The following is a 20024-nucleotide window of genomic DNA, read 5'->3' as shown; positions in this document are numbered from 1 at the left end:
ATGTTGGAAGACATTGAATATAATTTCCTCTTGTGAAGCCCAAAAACCTGAAGTAGAAAAAAGTCTTGTTATCATATCTAAAGGTAGGTGAAACACGAGTTAATATTTTTGTGTGTAGACCTAAGTGTTTCTGTTTTGAAGAAATAAGTAGATAGAAGGAAACAAACCTGATAGGATGAGTGTGCAGTTGTTCTTTCATTTGTCAGAAATGTTATAGATCATAACAGCAATGAATTAAAATTTCTATCAGAATTATTTTCATATAGCCCTCTAAAATGACTTATGTGTGTCATATCATATATTGTAGAATTGATTATGGAATTTCAGTGATGAATAATTTTTGGTCAGGGAATGAAATCCTGTGATTTGGAAATGATTGAATCATTATGAAATGAGAACAAGTCTAAAACCATCTGTATAAGATGTGAAATATCTGTAAGAACTGGGCAGTATTTTACTCTTCTAGAAAACTTCCTTCCTTCCACATTTAGATGATATTACCTTCCATCAAAGATTTCTTTTTCATTTCTTAGATTTTAATGGGGAGAACATTTTTTAGAGCAGGGATATAAAATCAGATATTTTTTGGAGCATATTCTTGGTAAACTAAGCTGGTAATCTGCGAAATATAATATCTGTGAGGGCAATGAACTCTTCCAAGAAATCCTTTGGTGATTTTCTTATATAACACTAAATATTTCATTGAGAAAGTGTTCCCTTAGGGAATGATTATTAATTATACTCTCTCCAGTTTCCCCATTGAAATATAAGGTATAGAGGATATAAATTTGAATTTTTTTACATAAATACTGCTGATTTACTTTATCATCATCAACTTTTGATAATCAGCTATGTAGTAAGACTATTGGAGAAGACAATGACACCCCACTCCAGTACTCTTGCCTGGAAATTCCCATGGACGGAGGAACCTGGTAGGCCGCAGTCGATGGGGTCGAGAAGAATCAGACACAACTGAGAGACTTCACTTTCACTTTTCACTTTCATGCACTGGAGAAGGAAATGGCAACCCACTCCAGTGTTCTTGCCTGGAGAATCCCAAGGACGGAGGAGCCTGGTGGGCTGCTGTCTCTGGGGTCACACAGAGTCGGACACGACTGAAGTGACTTAGCAGCAGTAAGACTACAAAATTTCTCTTAAAGTATTCCTATTTGGTGAGCATTTGCTTTACATGTAGGGAAAAGGAAGGGAATGATAAATACATATTGAAATTCTCTGTAATTGCTTTTCAATGATTATGTGGTTAAACTTTAATGTAATCTTTACAAATGAGATGATTACAAAAAATTGAACATCAGAAAATTTTTCTCAATATTTATTTGAGTAATGTTTTTGCATTTTAGGATGATAAAATAAAACATGTCTCTTTTTTTTTCTGAAGTTTAAAAGATGTTCAACAACAACAATAATAAAACCCCTTTTTTACTTTATATCTCCCTATCCTGGCCCCAGGAACCAAGGCACCGTGCAGAGACTTTTCTGTGGGTATTGAGCAGATGAACGAAGAGTATTGTTCCTTTTTCAGTCATGTGTTGTTGGAATGTTCTGGTACGTTGTCTTCTATTAGCTATATTCAGAGAGCTTCAGTTACAAAAATGTAGATGAGAAGGAATTTCAATAGTTACAGTGCTTAAATAAATACCTGTTTGGATGCTGCCTGTTCTCTCTTGAATATATTTTTCCATATTTTCTTTAGATTGCTGCCTAAGTGGGAGTTGAACAAGTTCTGAAGTTATTACCATGTATGCATTGATGTATACATGAAGCTATTAACACATGAATCTTTGACAGGGCAAACTTGTAATGACTTCCCTGAAGCTGTTATCTTGAACTGTCTCTGAGTTTTCCATTTCTTTCTGTTGAACAGGGCTTTTTAGGAAAAGGGCATAACACATTTAGAGTCAGAAAACATTTAGATTTTGCTCCTTTGTAGGTTCATAACAGCCAAACTATTTTCGTTTATAAAGTGTGAAAAAATAATGCTTCTGGGCTAAGAATATATGCCAAGTTCATGCCAGCATCACATTTTTTATGGCTGATTTATAAATCTCTCAAAAAGGATAGAAATGCTGACACATTATAATTCTAGCAGAATGAGTTCTGCATACTTCAAGAAAGAAATGCAGAAAAGAAATACAATGAACAATGACAGTCTAAGGCAAAAAAAATTCTTAAAAAGGATAGATATTTTTATATATTGCTCAAAGATATTTACTTTCTGTATTTGTTTTAGTAAGAAATAACTAATTACAGATTATTTTAACCAATATTTATTATCATTTTACCTATTCATTCAAAATAATCCAATATGAGAATGATATTCAAGCAAATAAATAGTATTTCAATATTAGACATGTTATTCTGGAGTTATATATTAAGCTTATGTACCATAAATCTTAAATTATAAAAAAGGTAAATCCTAAATATAAATATAGCAGTCCTTCCCATTTCTTATTTAATCTAATAAAATATCAAATATATTTAAAAGTAATGATATTCAATATTCCTATTGTTGTAGAAAAATAGGCACTATCATATCACGTATTAGAAGGGAACTTTGACAAAATGTACTCAGAATCCAAAAATTCATGCATATTAACTCAGTCATTATACTTCCAACGGCCTATCCTTAGTTTTTAATTAGAGATTTGGTTAACTACTTAAAAATTAATATTGTTTATATGTTATTTTTAAAATTTGTAAACAACATATTAACAACAAAGGGGAAATTTGATTACAGTGCATAAGCAAATGTAATAATAAATTAAAAGAGCAATCCTTGAAAGATAATTAATAAGCTGATGAAACTGGCATAAAGCTTAATAAAATACTTTGCAATAGCCTATATGGGAAAATAATAAAAAAAAAAAACAAAAGCAGATATATGTATGTGCTGTGCTTAATCTCTCAGTCATGTCTGACTCTGCGACCTCATAGAGTGCAGCCCACCAGGCTCCTCTGTCCATGGGGATTCTCCAGGCAAGAGCACTGGAGTGGGTTGCAGTGCCTTCCTCCAGGTCTTCCTTCAGTTCCCAACTGAGGAACTGAACCCAGGTCTCTTGCATTGCAGGCAGATTCTTTACCAGCTGAACTACCAGAGAAGCCCAGGTATATGTATGAAGTGACGTGAAGTCACTCAGTCACGTCCGACTCTTTGTGACACCATGGATGGAGGAGCATGGCAGGCTACAGTCCCTGGGATTTTCCAGGCAAGAATATCAGAGTGGGTTGCCATTTCCTTCTCCAAGATATATGCATGCTGCTGCTGCTGCTGCTAAGTTGCTTCAGTCGTGTCTGACTCTTCGACCCCTGAGAAGGCAGCCCACCAGGCTCCCCCGTCCCTGTGATTCTCCAGGCAAGAACACTGGAGTAGGGTGCCATTTCCTTCTCCAATGCATGAAAGTGAAAAGTGAAAGTGAAGTCGCTCAGTCGTGTCCAACTCTTAGCGAACCCATGGACTGCAGATATATGTATAGGTATAACTACTTCACTTCTCTGTACACCTGAAACAACCCAACACTATAAATCAACTATGTTCCAATAATTTTTTAAAAAGCTAAATAAAATGCACAACTATATAAATATTGATAATGATATGGATTTAGACATAATAAGATATACAAACTGAAATTTCTACCAGTCACTAACATATAACATGCTAAAGTGTTTGCCAAATCACCATATGCAGGTTTTCAGTGCAAAGTCTTTAGAACCTGGGTTAAGAATTTTGAGTTTTCTCAGCCACTTTGAGTCTTAATGTGAGTGAGGTATAATTCTTCAGTTCAGTTCAGTTCAGTCGCTCAGTCATGTCCGACTCTTTGCGACCCCATGAATTGCAGCACACCAGGCCTCCCTGTCCATCACCAACTCCCAGAGTTCACTCAGACTCATGTCCATCGAGTTGGTGATGCCATCCAGCCATCTCATCCTCTGTCGTCCCCTTCTCCTCCTGCCCCCAATCCCTCCCAGCATCAGAGTCTTTTCCAATGAGTCAACTCTTCGCATGAGGTGGCCAAAGTACTGGAGTTTCAGCTTTAGCATCATTCCTTCCAAAGAACACCCAGGACTGATCTTTAGAATGGACTGGTTGGATCTTCTTGCAGTTCAAGGGACTCTCAAGAGTCTTCTCCAACACCACAGTTCAATTCTTACCAGGACGTAATTTTGTAAAGATTGTATTTTGAGTCTCAGCTTATTCATTCCAGTTAGTGAGATCATTTTTTGCCCTCTTTCTTCAAACCTATTGATGAAAGTCTTCTAAGGAGGTCCACAGAGAGCTTATATGTGACTCTCTTCTGTGGTCTTAACTCCCACCTACCTATTCCAAGCATCTAGGATAAAGGTACCCTGACTCACTGCCTCAGTAGCTGATCTGATCAAGTTCTGTTCTCTTGAGAAGGGCTTACAAGCCTGAACTTCGGTGAAGCCAGAATGTCCTAGAGGCTGTCAACTGGATGAAGCTTGTTGGGAATAGACAAGGCCATGGTCTACTTAGATCTTGTTTTGTTGGTGTGCCCAGAGGAGAGGCTTTAGTAAGAAGAAACAGGAAGTTAAATACCTAGGGGTGAGGACTGAGTACCAAGTGATCACCCTGGTGATTTTCCTGGGACAAGGGAACTGCTAGAAGGAAAAGTCAGTGGATATCTTTCTTGAGTTCCCTGACAATGAGTTCACATGAAGTCAAGCAACATGGGCTTAATTTGTTTTTGTGGGGTAACTTTCAAAGGCTAATAGTCTACAACTACAATTGGTGAAAATAAAAATAAGCAACTGGCTGAACAGTTGGTAAACTTCACATTGAGAGTTGACATAGCTTTATTGTCAGAGACTTCAGACTTCCAGTCTGGCTATACTAATGATTAGAATGAGCAATCTCAGACAACTTAATTAACCTCTTCAAACTACAACTTCATCATCCATTTTGTAAAGGGGGTAATAACACTACCTAACTCCCAGAGTTAGAGTGAGGATTAAGTGAGATAATGAATGTAAAACATTTAATCCAGTGTCTTGTAAGTAGTAAATGCTCAGTAAATCTTAATTACATTATTATGATTATATTCCTTGTCATGAAGTGCAAAACACCCAAGGCAATTAGTGCGGGTATGAGAAGGTCGGGCAAATGTCACTGAGGATCCTTCCTCATTTATGCCTGAGAGACACAGATGAACTCATCACACTTAAAGAAGCCTTGTAAGCCAACACTGTTTAACCATTGAACTTCTAATGGTTTTGAAATATTTTAAATGGATTGTTAAATTAAAACTGTTAAGCTTCCTGAAAATTGCCAACTAGGAAAAACAACACAAGACAAAAAACTTGCCACTTTTTTTGGAATGCCAGCATTAAATGGAAATTCCACAAAAATATCAATGTCTCCATTGGGAGTGTGCAACCAAAAATAGCACCCGTTATTTATTCTCAGGACAGTTTGTGCCTTGATAAAATATGACACAGGGACTCCTTCACTGTCTTCTATATTTTTTAACCAGGACGGTATAAAGTTCATCACCTTTTCATTTAAACTCTGTTCCTGCCAGTGTCATAAATGGTGTCATAAGCAGGAAGCTCACAAATGTTTGTAATTAAAAAAAAAAAACACAGACAAATTTTATCCCAGGCACATACGCAGTATGGATATTAAAAAAAATGTTTTTCACCATGTGAACACTGAGGTTTATAGCAGAAGACTTTAAAAGTAAATTAAAATAGGTGCATGATTCTTGTGAAGGACGGTGGCTTAATGTTCGTCTATATGATTGTGGTTGCAGACACAGGCTTTGAATCCATGATGTATAATTTACTGAGCATTCATGCTCTTTTCGTTTACAAATATTCAGCTTGGCAGATCCGATTTCCTTTACTACCAATCCCTGTGATTCATTTTCCACAACTATATGGTGTGGGCCCCCTGTGGAAAGCCTGATATCGCCCTCCTGCTGTTCTGTCCACCTGTTTAGAATTTACATCCAAAATTCATCTAAAACATACCATTTTTCCCTTGGAGAATACTGAGTTAATATATTTACAAATTCCAGATGAACTAGATATGTTTTAAAGGCTTTGCAATCTCATATTTTGCAACTACACTTTGATGGAGCTGGCAGTGTCTACTTTTTAAAGTAAAAGCAAAACAGAACCCCTTCCTCAAATAAAACTGAAACAAAACAACTCATACACACAAGAATTCCTCCTATGCACATTTCATGAAAAAAATGTTCCCTCCTTGAACCATGGCATTCAACATGCCAGAATCAGACACAAACAATTATATGTATTTTAGGTTACATTTTTTCTTAATAAAAACAGACAGAATTTATCTGTCATGGAAATTATGCGATTTTTCTGAAGTTCTGGGCTACCTGGCTCCTGAGGCAACTCTCCATACATCACAGCTCAGTGCTCAACTTCCTTCTTCCTTTGTACTACAATAGTAAATTTCATTCACATAGATTACTTTGGAGTGAACATTGTATAGACTTATTTAATTGACATCAGGGTAGTCTTCATGCTCATAAATTTATTCATAAGTTTCTCTTTTCTGTTTCTTAAATCATTTTGGATTGAGGGACACAAGTAGAGGGTGATGGTAGAATTTTTTGATTTAATAAGCTCCTGAAAGAAAACTCCAGCTTCTGGAAAGCACTCTGAAAAACAGATGTCTGCCTTCCAAAGTGAAAAACATGCATCTGTTGCTTAAATGTCAAAACAATAATAGTAAAGTTATAGCAAGCACATGTAAAGGTTTGTGTGGGTGTTCTATAGTGTAGCTGGGACTTATTTTTAGACAGCTGAGAAATCCAACAAAAAGCACATACATTATCTTACCTGTGCACACATGCAGTTTAGGGAGAAGGTAGGAAAAAATAAACTGAGAAGGCAGATAGGCAGGCATTACAATTTACGGAATAGGAATTTAGTTGTTGGCTTGGATAATAGAGATTTGTGGTGCAATTATGAATCTCTTTTTCAATATTCCACCAGGATTTCATTACTCTATTTAGACTTACCTGGGTGCATTTAGCCACAGTTTCCTCTCTCCATCAGTACAGAGTTTTCTTTCTGTTACCTATCAGTTTGTTTTCTTCCAAATGCCTGCATTCACGGAATGTGGTCAGGAACTGATAGGGTCTAAAATAAACAAGGTTGATTATTGCTTCCTGTTCAGTACACAAGCTGGCAGGAAGGAAATCCCACCATCTTTCCTCTTCAAAAATACTGTTCTCCACTGTTACTGAAGAGAGAACAGATAAAAGGGAGGCTAGCTAGAATGTCAGTATTTTCTATACAGAATGGCAAACATTTTAATGTAATTACGTGTTAGGATTAATTTGTTAATCCTTATATATTTCCTTTATCCATTCAAGAGATGCATCTCTAATTAAATTTGCCTTTGGCCACACTAATGAAAAGAATATCATCTAGAACTCTAGCCATAGTCAGCATGTGGGCAATGGCGATAAGGTTGGGTAATTGCAGGATTAAGAATTGGCTTTTTATTGAGGCTGAAAGCAATGCACTGTATAGAAACACTAAATTACTTGAAATCACATCTATAGACTCTGCTTTGTTCTGCTTGCTTTATACTGCTTCTTCCAATAATTCCTGTTTCCTTTTTTTGTGTTCCTCTTGATTTTCGTAAGCAAGGTAACAACTGTGCTATGGCTACTCAATTGTTTCCAGGTTGTTTTCCTATTATTGGTTTTACCTAATCCCCATAAGCAAGGAGTGCAATTTAAGCTGCAAGCTGCACCAGGAGTTCTGTGATTAAGAACATTGAGTTTTGCTATCTCCAACTCAGTTTCCTATTTACAATAAAAATCACACGGTAACTGTTATTGTGGCAGGAGGACATGTATCCCTCTCAAATGTTGCAGGGATGAACAACAACCTCAGAACTATGCTCAGAGTTTGTTATTATTATGCTGCTATATACAATAGAGTTATTTTGTATTTTTTTCCTCAGGGGAACCTAGATGTGGTTTGTGAGGGCACGTCAGGAGGAACCTGAGCATCTATCTTGCATCCAAGCAAGGTTATCATCATCTACTCTCTTTACCTTCTTCAGTATGGAAATAAAACATTTATGGCCTGGGACAAATTCTTCCTTACAAAACCACACTGACCTAGTCATCAGTCAGGTCACTCTATAGCAGTATAACAGTGTATTGGAAGCAACTCCAGAGCAGAGCAGTGAAAAGTATGCCCTCTTGAATTGAAGCTATTTGCTATGGCTTGGCCGTGATAGTCTTCAAATACTGGAACCAACACAAAATAAATATGAGGATGGTTCCATGAGGCTGCCTTGCACTAGGGAATTAGGGAGCCTGTTTCTCATTTCATCTTTTGCTCTGTTAACTTGTAAAGATCTAAGGCACACATGGAATGTTTCTTGGTAGATTTCACTTTTACTTTGGTGGACAAAGACTTCTATTATACATTCTGCTTAACACCAGTCTATTCTCATTGCTCCGATATTCTTTATCCAATTATCTGAAGACTCCTAACATGGAAAATATGGCCAGGGTGAAAGCAAATTCTCCAGAGACTTTTAAACTGTAGACAATAATTTTTTTTATTTTTTAGAAAATGACTGGAGCAGATAATTGAAAGATGAAAAAGTAGACTGTATCTATCAGAATTAATTAACAGCTCTAACCAATTGAATCAGTTCTTCAGCCATTTAGTTGTAGTCACTGGTCATTCCTCTTCTTATGGTGATTCAAGTCATAAAGTTTGAGGACATAGAATTTTTTCAGCAGGCTCTGCTTTTGTTAATATTTGTAGAGCCCTGAAATATTGAATGGCTGCCTTTAGAATAGTAGGTGTATTATTATTCTTACTTTGGGCAGCATAATCATTTAATATTCCTTTGCTATCTTCACATATTAATATTTATTAGCATTATCTAGTTAGAGCTTTATTTCATACTTGGGGGATACATTTCCTAGCATCATTTACATAGTTAGTGCTTGTGATTTCCAATGCACTTAGCAGAAGAGACGATTAATCTCCGTAAGTAAAATGTAAACTAAGTACAGTTAAAAATGAGGTGCAGAAATTCAAGGGCAATTGAAGTACATGTGGTTTTTTTCAAAGCATAGATTAACAAAGTGTGTTTTTATGCATCACAGTCTGACTATAGATTTGCTTTTAAAAGTCCCATTTGGACCCTTCAAGTGTCATACTGAATCTCTTTTGTTTTTATAATATTTCTCATGGTTTATCCTGATAAAAAGAAATGTTTTTCAAAGATTATTTACTACAAATTTCCATAAAGAATGTAATTTATCCTGTACTGTATGTCCATTAACTATTACTGTCTTCAATCTGTCAGCTCTTCAATAATCTTTTCCTTAAATGCAAAGCTTGTAAAAAACATCTTATTGACTCTTTTATTATTCAGCATGTTAATTTAATATTTTTTTGAAAAACTAATAAAATCTAAATGCTGAAAGAAAATGGGACTGTTTATAATTCAGTGAGACTGAAATATATCAAATTTCAACATTTTTCCAAGAGAAAATTGCAAGAGATCATTTATTAATATAAAAGTTTCAAGATGATCCATGCAGAGGAGAAGCAGAAGGACATTCTGTATCATAGTTCTCTTTGTGACAGCAAGAAGTAACTCTGAAGAAACTATATTTTTAAAGGAGAGAGTTAAAAAACCAAAGTAGACCTGCAGCATTATAGATCCTTAGGAGGATTATACCCACATCTATGTGTTATCCCAAGGCAAGACTATGATGGCTGCCTTTTTTGAGCCTTTAATTATACTGGTAGAATATTTAGATCTAGTTGTTGGTTGATGAGAAGGTTACAAATATACAAAGGTTCATGCACACAAACACACATATGTTTGTGATGTGGGGGTGGTGGGATTGGTATTCTTCATTGCTTTTTAACTCACCACACAGCAAGAATTGCCAGGTCTGATATTGTCAAAGGTGCTAAAGGCAGTTAAGGAAGTAATGCCTGGAATGGTTATCTCATAATCTTGAATCTAGATGATCAAAAAGTATATAGCCACTTTTTCTTAGGTGTTTCACTTATCTGCAACACAAATACACAAACATGAAAACACAAATAAAGACACAGATACACTAAATGTGAGCAACCAAACATAAACAGACAGCAACAAAAATAACAAATATAACTATGACAGCTTCGATAGATCAACATATTCTTTAGTTGGCTAGAGTTTGGTTATTGATGCTAGTAATATTAAAATTGTAGTGTCTATTATTCTGCTGGCCCTTTTCTTGGCATAGGAAAAAAATGTTTCAAAGGGATGCAGTTTCACTGGTGGTGTCAATTTTATTTGGCTAGACAAGTATAATCCATTGCCATTCCTGGCGAGAAAAACCTAAGTCAAGGGCTGTTTATGATTCAATGATGTACACAGCATTGCTAAAAACTATAATATGCTGAACAGTGAAAAGTGTTAGTGAAATGATGGTAGCCAGAAAGGATTTATAGTATTGTTTTTCCAGAATAAATAAATCAAATATAAACTAGGAAGAACTGAAAAGATAGGTTTCAGCAGGTCTTTAGAGGAAGAGAATTGATGGGAATATTCAGTTAACTGGTTAAGAAGAATGTTGTTATGTTTGAAGGTGGAATAAGTTTTAGAGGATTGGTCAATGAAGAGAGATTATTGAAGGACGATGCAGATAAGTGACTATCTACAGACTAACTCCAGCCTTTAAAAAGAGGTTTGTCTTTATTCTGGAAGTGATGGTGAATACTGCAGATCTCTGAAGAGGCAATATCAAGGTAAATGTGAGACAGGGTAACGGTGCTTCTGAATAGCATGTGACAAAGGATATGTACTGTAAACAGTTCTACAGAGAGTAAAATTAATTTCTGGTAATAACTGTATAGCCATACTTTTAGTGGAGAGAGAGATCATTGAAGAATGCAGATTTTAAGGAGGATAATTATAGAAGTCCAGAGATAATGTAGTTGTGACTTTGGCTAACCAAAAAAAAAAAAAAAAGTAGACTATTGGGAGAATCTGTTAACCTCTTTAGCCTTCCATTACATTTTTGGTAAAATCAGGAGTTTAAAAATAATTTGGAAGATATTTCTTAGATTTAAAATGTAACACGGTATATGATCTGGTAATATTGCAAATAGGTTTCCCAGGTGGTGCTATTGGTAAAGAACCCACCTACCAATGCAGGAGGCCTGGGTTTGATCCCTGGGCTGGGGTTGGGGTTACAGTCCATGGGGTTGCAAAGAGTTGGACTCACTGAGCAACTAATACACACACATGCACAACATTGCAAATAATTAATCTGCATATATTTCTCCACATCAGGCAACTTGTAATTAAAAAATGAGAGAACATAGGAGTGTTAGGGATGGTTTCAATATTTTGAGATTCTCGAGGTCAAAGAACTTGGTTGCTCCACTGATCATGGGAAAGATGTAGACGCCTTCAATTCTTTTTAGTATATTTATTCTTTCTTTGTTTTCCTTTGTAGTGTTTTTCTATTTGTTTGTTGGATGGTTTGTTTTACTATTCACATTTCTTTGGAGAATGAAACTTTTGGCCTTCAAACAGTTTATTCATATCAGAAAAGACACAAACCTGGTAAAATATGATAAAGTGATAAAAATCAATTCCCTTTGCTTTTGAAATTCCTGAGGCACTACATTTTCATGAATGAAAGTGAGAAACAATAGTAGATTCTGACGATGTTACATCCTGGTATTTGAAACATATACCTTTAAATAATAGCCCTGATGGCAGCTATTTTGAGTCCATGTAAAGGTTCTGGGGGAAAATTGTAGTGAGGTATTCGATCACAGTAACCAAGTTTTTAGAAAGCCTAAAGGCAAAGGAAATCCACAGCCAAACAGATGTAAGTAAATTCTTAAGTACAGAACTGTTATACAGCGATAAGTATAGAGTTCCTTACAGAGATTCAGTCCAGTTCAGATCAGTTGCTCAGTCGTGTCCGACGCTTGACTCCATGGACTGCAGCATGCCAGACCTCCCTATCCATCACCAACTCCTGGCACCCCACTCCAGTACTCTTGCCTGGAAAATCCCATGGACGGAGGAGCCTGGAAGGCTGCAGTACATGGGGTCGCTGAGGGTCAGACACGACTGACTTCACTTTCACTTTTCACTTTCATGCATTGGAGAAGGAAATGGCAACCCACTCCAGTGTTCTTTCGTGGAGAATCCCAGGGACGGGGGAGCCTGGTGGGCTGCCGTCTATGGGGTCCCACAGAGTCGAACACGACTGAAGCAACTTAGCAGCAGCATGTCCATTGAGTCGGTGATGCCATCCAACTATCTCATCCTCTCTCACCCCCTTCTCTTCCTGTCTTCAATCATTCCCAGCATCAGGGTCTTTTCAAATGAGTCAGCTCTTTGCATCAGGTGGCCAAAGTATTGGAGTGTCGGCTTCAACATCAGTCCTTCCAATGAGCGTTCAGACTGATTTCCTTTAGGATGAACTGGTTGGATCTCCTTGCAGTCCTTACAGAGATTGTTGCTGCTGCTGCTAAGTGGCTTCAGTCCTGTCCGACTCTGTGTGACCCCCTAGACGGCAGCCCACTAGGCTCCTCCTTCCCTGGGATTCTCTAGGCAAGAATAGTGGATGGAGTGGGTGGCCATTTCCTTCTCCATTACAAAGATTCAGTTCAGTTCAGTTCACTCGCTCAGTCGTGTCCGACTCTTTGAGACCCCATGAATCGCAGCATGCCAGGCCTCCCTGTCCATCACCAACTCCTGGAGTTCACTCAGACTCATGTCCATCAAGTTGGTGATGCCATCCAGCCATCTCATCCTCTGTCGTCCCCTTCTCCTCCTGCCCCCAATCCCTCCCAGCATCAGAGACTTTTTCAATGAGTCAACTCTTCGCATGAGGTGGCCAAAACGCTGGAGTTTCAGCTTTAGCATCATTCCTTCCAAAGAACACCCAGGGCCGATCTCCTTCAGGATGGACTGGTTGGATCTCCTTGCAGTCCGAGGGACTCTCAAGAGTCTTCTCCAACACCACAGTTCAAAAGCATCGATTCTTCGGCGCTCAGCTTTCTTCACAGTCCAACTCTCACATCCGTACATGACTACTGGAAAAACCATAGCCTTGACTAGACAGACCTTTGTTGGCAAAGTAATGTCTCTGCTTTTCAAATATGCTATCTAGGTTGGTCATAACTTTTCTTCCAAGGAGTGACTTTTAATTTCATGGCTGCAGTCACCATCTGCAGTGATTTTGGAGCCCCCAAAAACAAAGTCTGACACTGTTTCCACTGTTTCCCCATCTATTTCCCATGAAGTGATGGGAACCAGATGCCATGATCTTAGTTTTCCGAATGTTGAGCTTTAAGCCAACTTTTTTACTCTCCTCTTTCACTTTCATCAAGAGGCTTTTTAGTTCTTCTTCACTTTCTGCCATAAGGGTGGTGTCATCTGCATATCTGAGGTTATTGATATTTCTCCTGGCAATCTTGATTGCAGCTTGTGCTTCTTCCAGCCCAGCATTTCTCATGATGGACTCTGCATATAAGTTAAATAAGCAGGGTGACAATATACAGCCTTGACGTACTCCATTTCCTATTTGGAACCAGTCTGTTGTTCCATGTCCAGTTCTAACTAGTGCTTCCTGACCTGTGTATAGGCTTCTCAAGAGGCAGGTCAGGTGGTCTGGTATTCCCATCTTTTTCAGAATTTTCCACAGTTTATTGTGATCTACACAGTCAAAGGCTTTGGCATAGTCAAGAAAGCAGAAATAGATGTTTTTCTGGAACTCCCTTGCTTTTAGGTGATAGTATATTTATCAAAACATTTTACTTCTTTAGTATGAATGACAGTTTTTCCTAATGAAGTTGGTAGGCATTTTATTTTCCCTTGATAACACCTGTGCTGACCTGTTTTATATATCTGCAGCATCTTAAAGAAATAGTGGTACTGAATTAAAAACTATCATTCTAGAAATCAGTTTGATGACCTGGCAAATAAGAATGAGGGGTGTGTATGTGTGTGTGCACACGTGCGCATGTGTGGGTGTGGGTGTGGTTTTCACTATGCTGCCTCTCATTTAACCCTTGACAGAACACCCCTCCAATTCAGGCTAACTGTTACCTGGAAGGCTCTATTCGGATATACATTATAAAGACTCAGAGAGAATATACCATCAATATGCAGCTTCAGGCCCTGTGGACATTTTCTAGTGCCTGGCTTGTTTTTGTGCTATATTGTAGCAATTGGGTCAAGTGTCAAATCTATAACAACCTTAGTTCCAGGAATGTTTATTCTATCTTTATCTCCATCTTCTATCCTGTCCTGTCATCATAACATAACACATCTGATCCCTTCTAGTTTAGTGTAGACTATGATGCTCTCTAGGTGTTTTCTTTACCACTTAGCACTGTATTATAATTACAGGTTTAGTTTTCTATATTTGTACTAGATAAAATATCCTTTGTAGTTGTTACGCATCTTTTGATTGCAATTGACAGAAAACAATACAAGCCAGATTAAGGAAAAGGGAGGATTCTCTTATTAAGATTATTTTATGATGTAGAGCATTTTTAAAGTCTTTATTGAATGTGTTACAATATTTTTTTCTGTTTTACATTTTGGTTTTTTGGGTCACAAGGTATGTGGGACCCTAGCTCCCTAAGCATGGATGGAACCTGTACCCCTGTACTGGAAGGTGAAGTCCTAACCACTGGACCATCAGGGAATTCCCAGGGGATTTTAACATAAGGATTTAAAATGTTTAGTGAGTGACTTCTCTGGTGGTCCAGTGGTTAAGAATCTGCCTTGCAATGCAGGAGACCCAGATTCAATTCCTGGTCAGGGAACTCTGATCCGCCCATGCCACTGAACAACTGAGCCTACGTGCTGCAAAGAAAGATCCTGCATGATGCAAGGAAGATCCTGCATGCTGTGTGGTAACTAAGACTTAAAGCAGCTAAATAAATAAATAAAATATTTAGTGAAACCCATCAGCTAGAGATGGAGAAGGCAATGGCACCCCACTCCAGTACTCTTGTCTGGAAAATCCCATGGACGGAGGAGCCTGGAAGGCTGCAGTCCATGGGATCGCTGAGGGTTGGACAGGACTGAACGACTTCACTTTCACTTTTCACTTTCATGCATTGGAGAAGGAAATGGCAACCCACTCCAGTATTCTTGCCTGGAGAATCCCAGGGACGGGGGAGCCTGGTGGGCTGCTGTCTACAGAGTCGCACAGAGTCAGACATAACTGAAGTGACTTAGCAGCAGCAGCAGCAGCTAGAGAATTGCAAGTTACCAGGAAGAAAGGATACCTTGAAACTGTGCTGTGTTGTGCTGTCGCTTCAGTAGTTTCTGACTATTTATGACTCCATGGACTAGGGCACACCAGGCTCCTTGGTCCATGGGATTCTCCAGGCAAGAATACTGGAGTGGTTGCCATGCCCTCCTCCAGGGCATCTTCCTGACCCTGGGATGGAACCCATGTCTTTTATGTCTCCTGCATTTGCAGGCAGAGTCTTTACCCCTAGAGCCTCGTGGGAATCCTTGAAATTTTATAGAGGTCAACAAAAACTTCTCTCTACATTATCTTTGTTTGTCTTAGTGTACTTCAGTATTCTTCCTTTTAGTGGACCAGCTGTCCATGATTCTATTATCTTGAGAAAATACAAAATAGCCACCCTGTAGTTCAAGAGTATACAAATGATTTTTCCAGCTACATAGAAAATCCCTCAGTCTCTTCATTGTTTCTAGAGTTATTTCTCCACTGATCTCCAGTAGCATATTGAGCACCTACCATCCTGGGGAGTTCATCTTTCAGTGTCCCATCTTTTTGCCTTTTCATACTGTTCATGGGGTTCTCAAGGCAGGAATACTGAAGTGGTTTGCCATTCCCTTCTCCCATGGACCACATTTTGCCAGAACTCTCCACCATGACCCATCTGTCTTGGGTGGCCCTATATGGCATGGCTCATAGTTTCATTGAGTTAGACAAGGCTGTGGTCTACGTGATCAGATTGGTTAGTTTTCTGTGATTGTGGTTTTCACTCTGTCTGTCCTCAGATGGAGTAGGATAAGAGGCTTATGGAAGCTTCCTGTTGGGAGAGACTGACTGAGGGGAAACTGAGTCTTGTTCTGATGGGCAGGGCCATGCTCAGTAAATCTTTAATCCAATTTTCTGTTGATGGTCACTCAACATCTGTTGATGCTCTGTTCCCTCCTTGTTATTTGACCTGAGGTCAATCTATGCTGGAGGTAATGAAGATAATGACAACCACCTTCAAAATGTCTCATGCAGGCACTGCTACACACAGTGCCCCCAACCTGGCAGCAGGCCACCGCCAACCCACCCTCCAGCCTCCGCTAGAGACTCCTGGACATCCACAGGCAATTCTGGGTCAGTCTCTTGTGGGGTCACTGCTTCTTTCTCCTGGGTCTTGGTGTGCACAAGGTTCTGTTTGTGCCCTCCAAAAGTCTGTTTCCCCAGTCCTGTGTAAGTTCTGGTGGCTCTATGGTTGGCTGAATGGTGACGTCCTCCAAGAGGGCTTATGCCATACCCAGGTCTACTGCAACCCCAGCCCCTGCCCATGCAGTAGTCCACTGATGACCAGTACGTCCTCAGGAGACACTCAAATATGGTTCTGACTCAGTCTCTGTGGGGTCTCTGGGTCCTAGTGCACACAAGGTATGTTTGAGCCCTCTGAGCATTTTTGGTGGGTATGGGATTTGATTCTAAACATGATTTCGCCCCTCTTACCATCTTGCTGGAGAAGGCAATGGCACCCCACTCCAGTATTCCTGCCTGGAAAATCCCATGGGTGGAGGAGCCTGGTAGGCTGCAGTCCATGGGGTCGCTAGGAGTCAGACACGACTGAGCGACTTCACTTTCACTTTTCACTTTCATGCATTGGAGAAGGAAATGGCAACCCACTCCAGTGTTCTTACCTGGAGAATCCCAGGGACAGGGGAGCCTGGTGGGCTGCCGTCTATGGGGTTGTACAGAGTCAGACACGACTGAAGCGACTTAGCAGCAGCAGCAGCAGCAGCAACCATCTTGCTGGGTCTTCTCCTTTGCCTTGAGAGTTGCTCCAGCACTGTGCAGCTGCCACTCCAGTACTGTGCAGCTGCTGCTCCAGCAATTATCTTGCTGGGGCTTCTCTGCCCTTGGATGTGGGGTATCTCCCCATAGTTCACACCAGAATGAATGAAGAGAGGGAGCCAAAGCAAAAACAACACCCAGTTTTGGATGTGACTGGTGATGGAATAAAGTCCAATGCTGCAATGAGCAGTATTGCATAGGAACCTGGAATGTTAGGTCAATGAATCAAGGTGAATTGGAAGTAGTCCAACAGGAGACGGCAAGAGTTAATATTGACATTTTAGAAACCAGCGAACTAAAATGGACTAGAATGGGTGAATTTAACTCAGATGACCATTATATCTAATACTGTTGGTAAGAATCCCTTAGAAGAAATGGGGTAGTCATCATGGTCAACAACAGTCCAAAATGCAGTACTTGGATGCAATCTCAAAAGTGACTGAATGATCTCTATTCCTTTCCAAGGCAAACCATTCATTATCACAGTAATCCAAGTCTATGTTCCAACCAGTAATGTTGAAGAAGCTGAAGTTGAATGGTTCTATGAAAACCTACAAGACCTTCTAGAACTAACATCAAAAAAAAAGATATCCTTTTCATTATAGGGGACTGGAATACAAAAGTAGGAAGTCAAGAAATACCTGGAGTAACAGGCAAATTAAGCCTTGGAGTACAAGATGATGCAGGGCAAAGGCTAAGAGTTTTGCAAAAAGAACACATTGGTCATAGCAAACACCCTCTTCCAACAGCACAAGAGAAACCTCTACACATGGACATCACCAGACAGTTAATACCAATATCAGAATGGTTATATTCTTTGGAGCCAAGGATGGAGAAGCTCTATATAGTCAGCAAAAACAAGACTGGGAGCTGACTGTGGCTCATGAACTCCTTATTGCCAAATTCAGACTTAAACTGAAGAAAGTAGGGAAAACCACTAGACCATACAGGTATGACCTAAATCAAATCCCTTATGATTATACAGTGGAAGTGAGAAATAGATTCAAGGGATTAGATCTGAGAGACAGAGCACCTGAAGAACTATGGATGGAAGTTCATGAATTATACAGGAGGCAGACCATCAAGACAATCCCCAAGGAGAAGAAATGCAAAATGGTTTCTGAGGAGGCCTTACCAATAGCTGTGAAAACAAGAGAAGTAAAAGGCAAAAGAGAAAAGGAAAGATATATCCATTTCAATGCAGAGTTCCAAAGAACAGCAAGAGATAAAAAGCCTTCCTCAGTGAACAGTGCAAAGAAATAGAGGGAAACAATAGAATGGGAAAGACTAGACATCTCTTCAAGAAAATTAGATACCAAGGGAACATTTCATGAAAAGATGGACTCAATAAAAGGCAGAAATGGTATGGACCTAACAGAAGCAGAAGATATTAAGAAGAAGTGGCAAGAATACACAAGAAGAAATATACAAAAAGATCTTCACAACCTAGATAATCATGATGGTGTGATCACGCACCTAGAGCCAGACATCCTGGAATGCAAAGTCAAGTGGGCCTTAGGAAGCATCACTACAAACAAAGCTAGTGAAGGTGATGAAATTCCAGTTAAGCTATTTCACATCCTAAATGATGATGCTGTGAAAGTGCTGCATTCAATATGCCAGCAAATTTGGAAAACTCAGCAGTGGCCACAGGACTAGAAAAGGTCATTTTTTAAATTTCAACTTCAAAGAAAGGCCATGCCAAATAATGATCAAACTACCATACAATTGCACTCACACACTAACAAAGTAATGCTCAAAATTCTCCAAGCCAAGCTTCAACAGTATATGATATGTGAATTTCCAGATATTCAAGATGGAATTAGGAGAGGCAGGGGAACCAGAGCTCAAGTTGTCAACATCCATTGGATCACCAAAAAAGAAGAGAATTCCAGAAAACATCTACTTCTGCTTTATACAACTGTGGAAAATTCTTCAAGAAATGGGAATAATAGACCACCTGCCTTCTGAGAAATATGTATGCAGGTCAAGAATCAACAGTTAGAACTGGACATGGAACAACAGACTGGTTCCTAATCAGGAAAGGAGTATGTCAAGGCTGTATATTATCACCCTACTTGTTTAACTTTCATGCAAAGTATATCATGAGAAATGCTGGACTGGGTGAAGCACAAGCTGGAATCAAGATTGCCAGGAGAAATATCAATAACCTCAGATATGCAGATGACACCACCCTTATGGCAGAATGTGAAGAACTTAAGAGCCTCTTGATGAAAGTGGAAGAAGAGAGTGAAAAAGTTGGCTTAAAGCTCAACATTCAGAAAATGAAGATCATGGCATCTGGTCCTGTCACTTCATGGCAAATAAATGGGGAAACAATGGAAATAGTGACAGACTTTATTTTGGGGGAACTCCAAAATCACTGCAGATGGTAACTGCAACCCTGTAATTAAAAAACTTGCTCCTAAGAAGAAAAGTTATAACAAACCTAGACAGCATATTTAAAAGCAGAGACATCACTGTGCCAAAAAAGCTATGGTTGTCAAAGCTTGTCAAAGCTATGTCTGTCTTGTAAAGCTATGGTTTTTCCAGTAATCATATATGAATGTGAGAGTTGGACTATAAGGAAAGCTGAATGCAGAAGAATTGATGCTTTTGAATTGTGGTCTTGGAGAATACTGAGTGTCCCTTTGACTGTAAAGCAATCCAACCAGTCCATCCTAAAGGAAATCAGTCCTGAATGTTCATTGGAAGGACTGATGCTGAAGCTGAAACTCCAATACTTTGGCCACCTGATGTGAAGAGCTGACTCATTGTAAAGACCCTGATGTTGGGAAAGATTTTAGGTGGGAGGAGAAGGGGAAGACAGAGGATGAGATGCTTGGATGGCATCACTGACTCAATGGACATGAGTTTGGGTAAACACTGGGAGTTGGCGATGGATAGGGAGGTCTGTCGTGT

Source organism: Bos indicus x Bos taurus, chromosome 3 (genome assembly GCF_003369695.1).
Source record: "Bos indicus x Bos taurus breed Angus x Brahman F1 hybrid chromosome 3, Bos_hybrid_MaternalHap_v2.0, whole genome shotgun sequence".
NCBI classification, from domain to species: Eukaryota; Metazoa; Chordata; class Mammalia; order Artiodactyla; family Bovidae; genus Bos; species Bos indicus x Bos taurus.
This window is presented reverse-complemented; position numbering follows the sequence as displayed.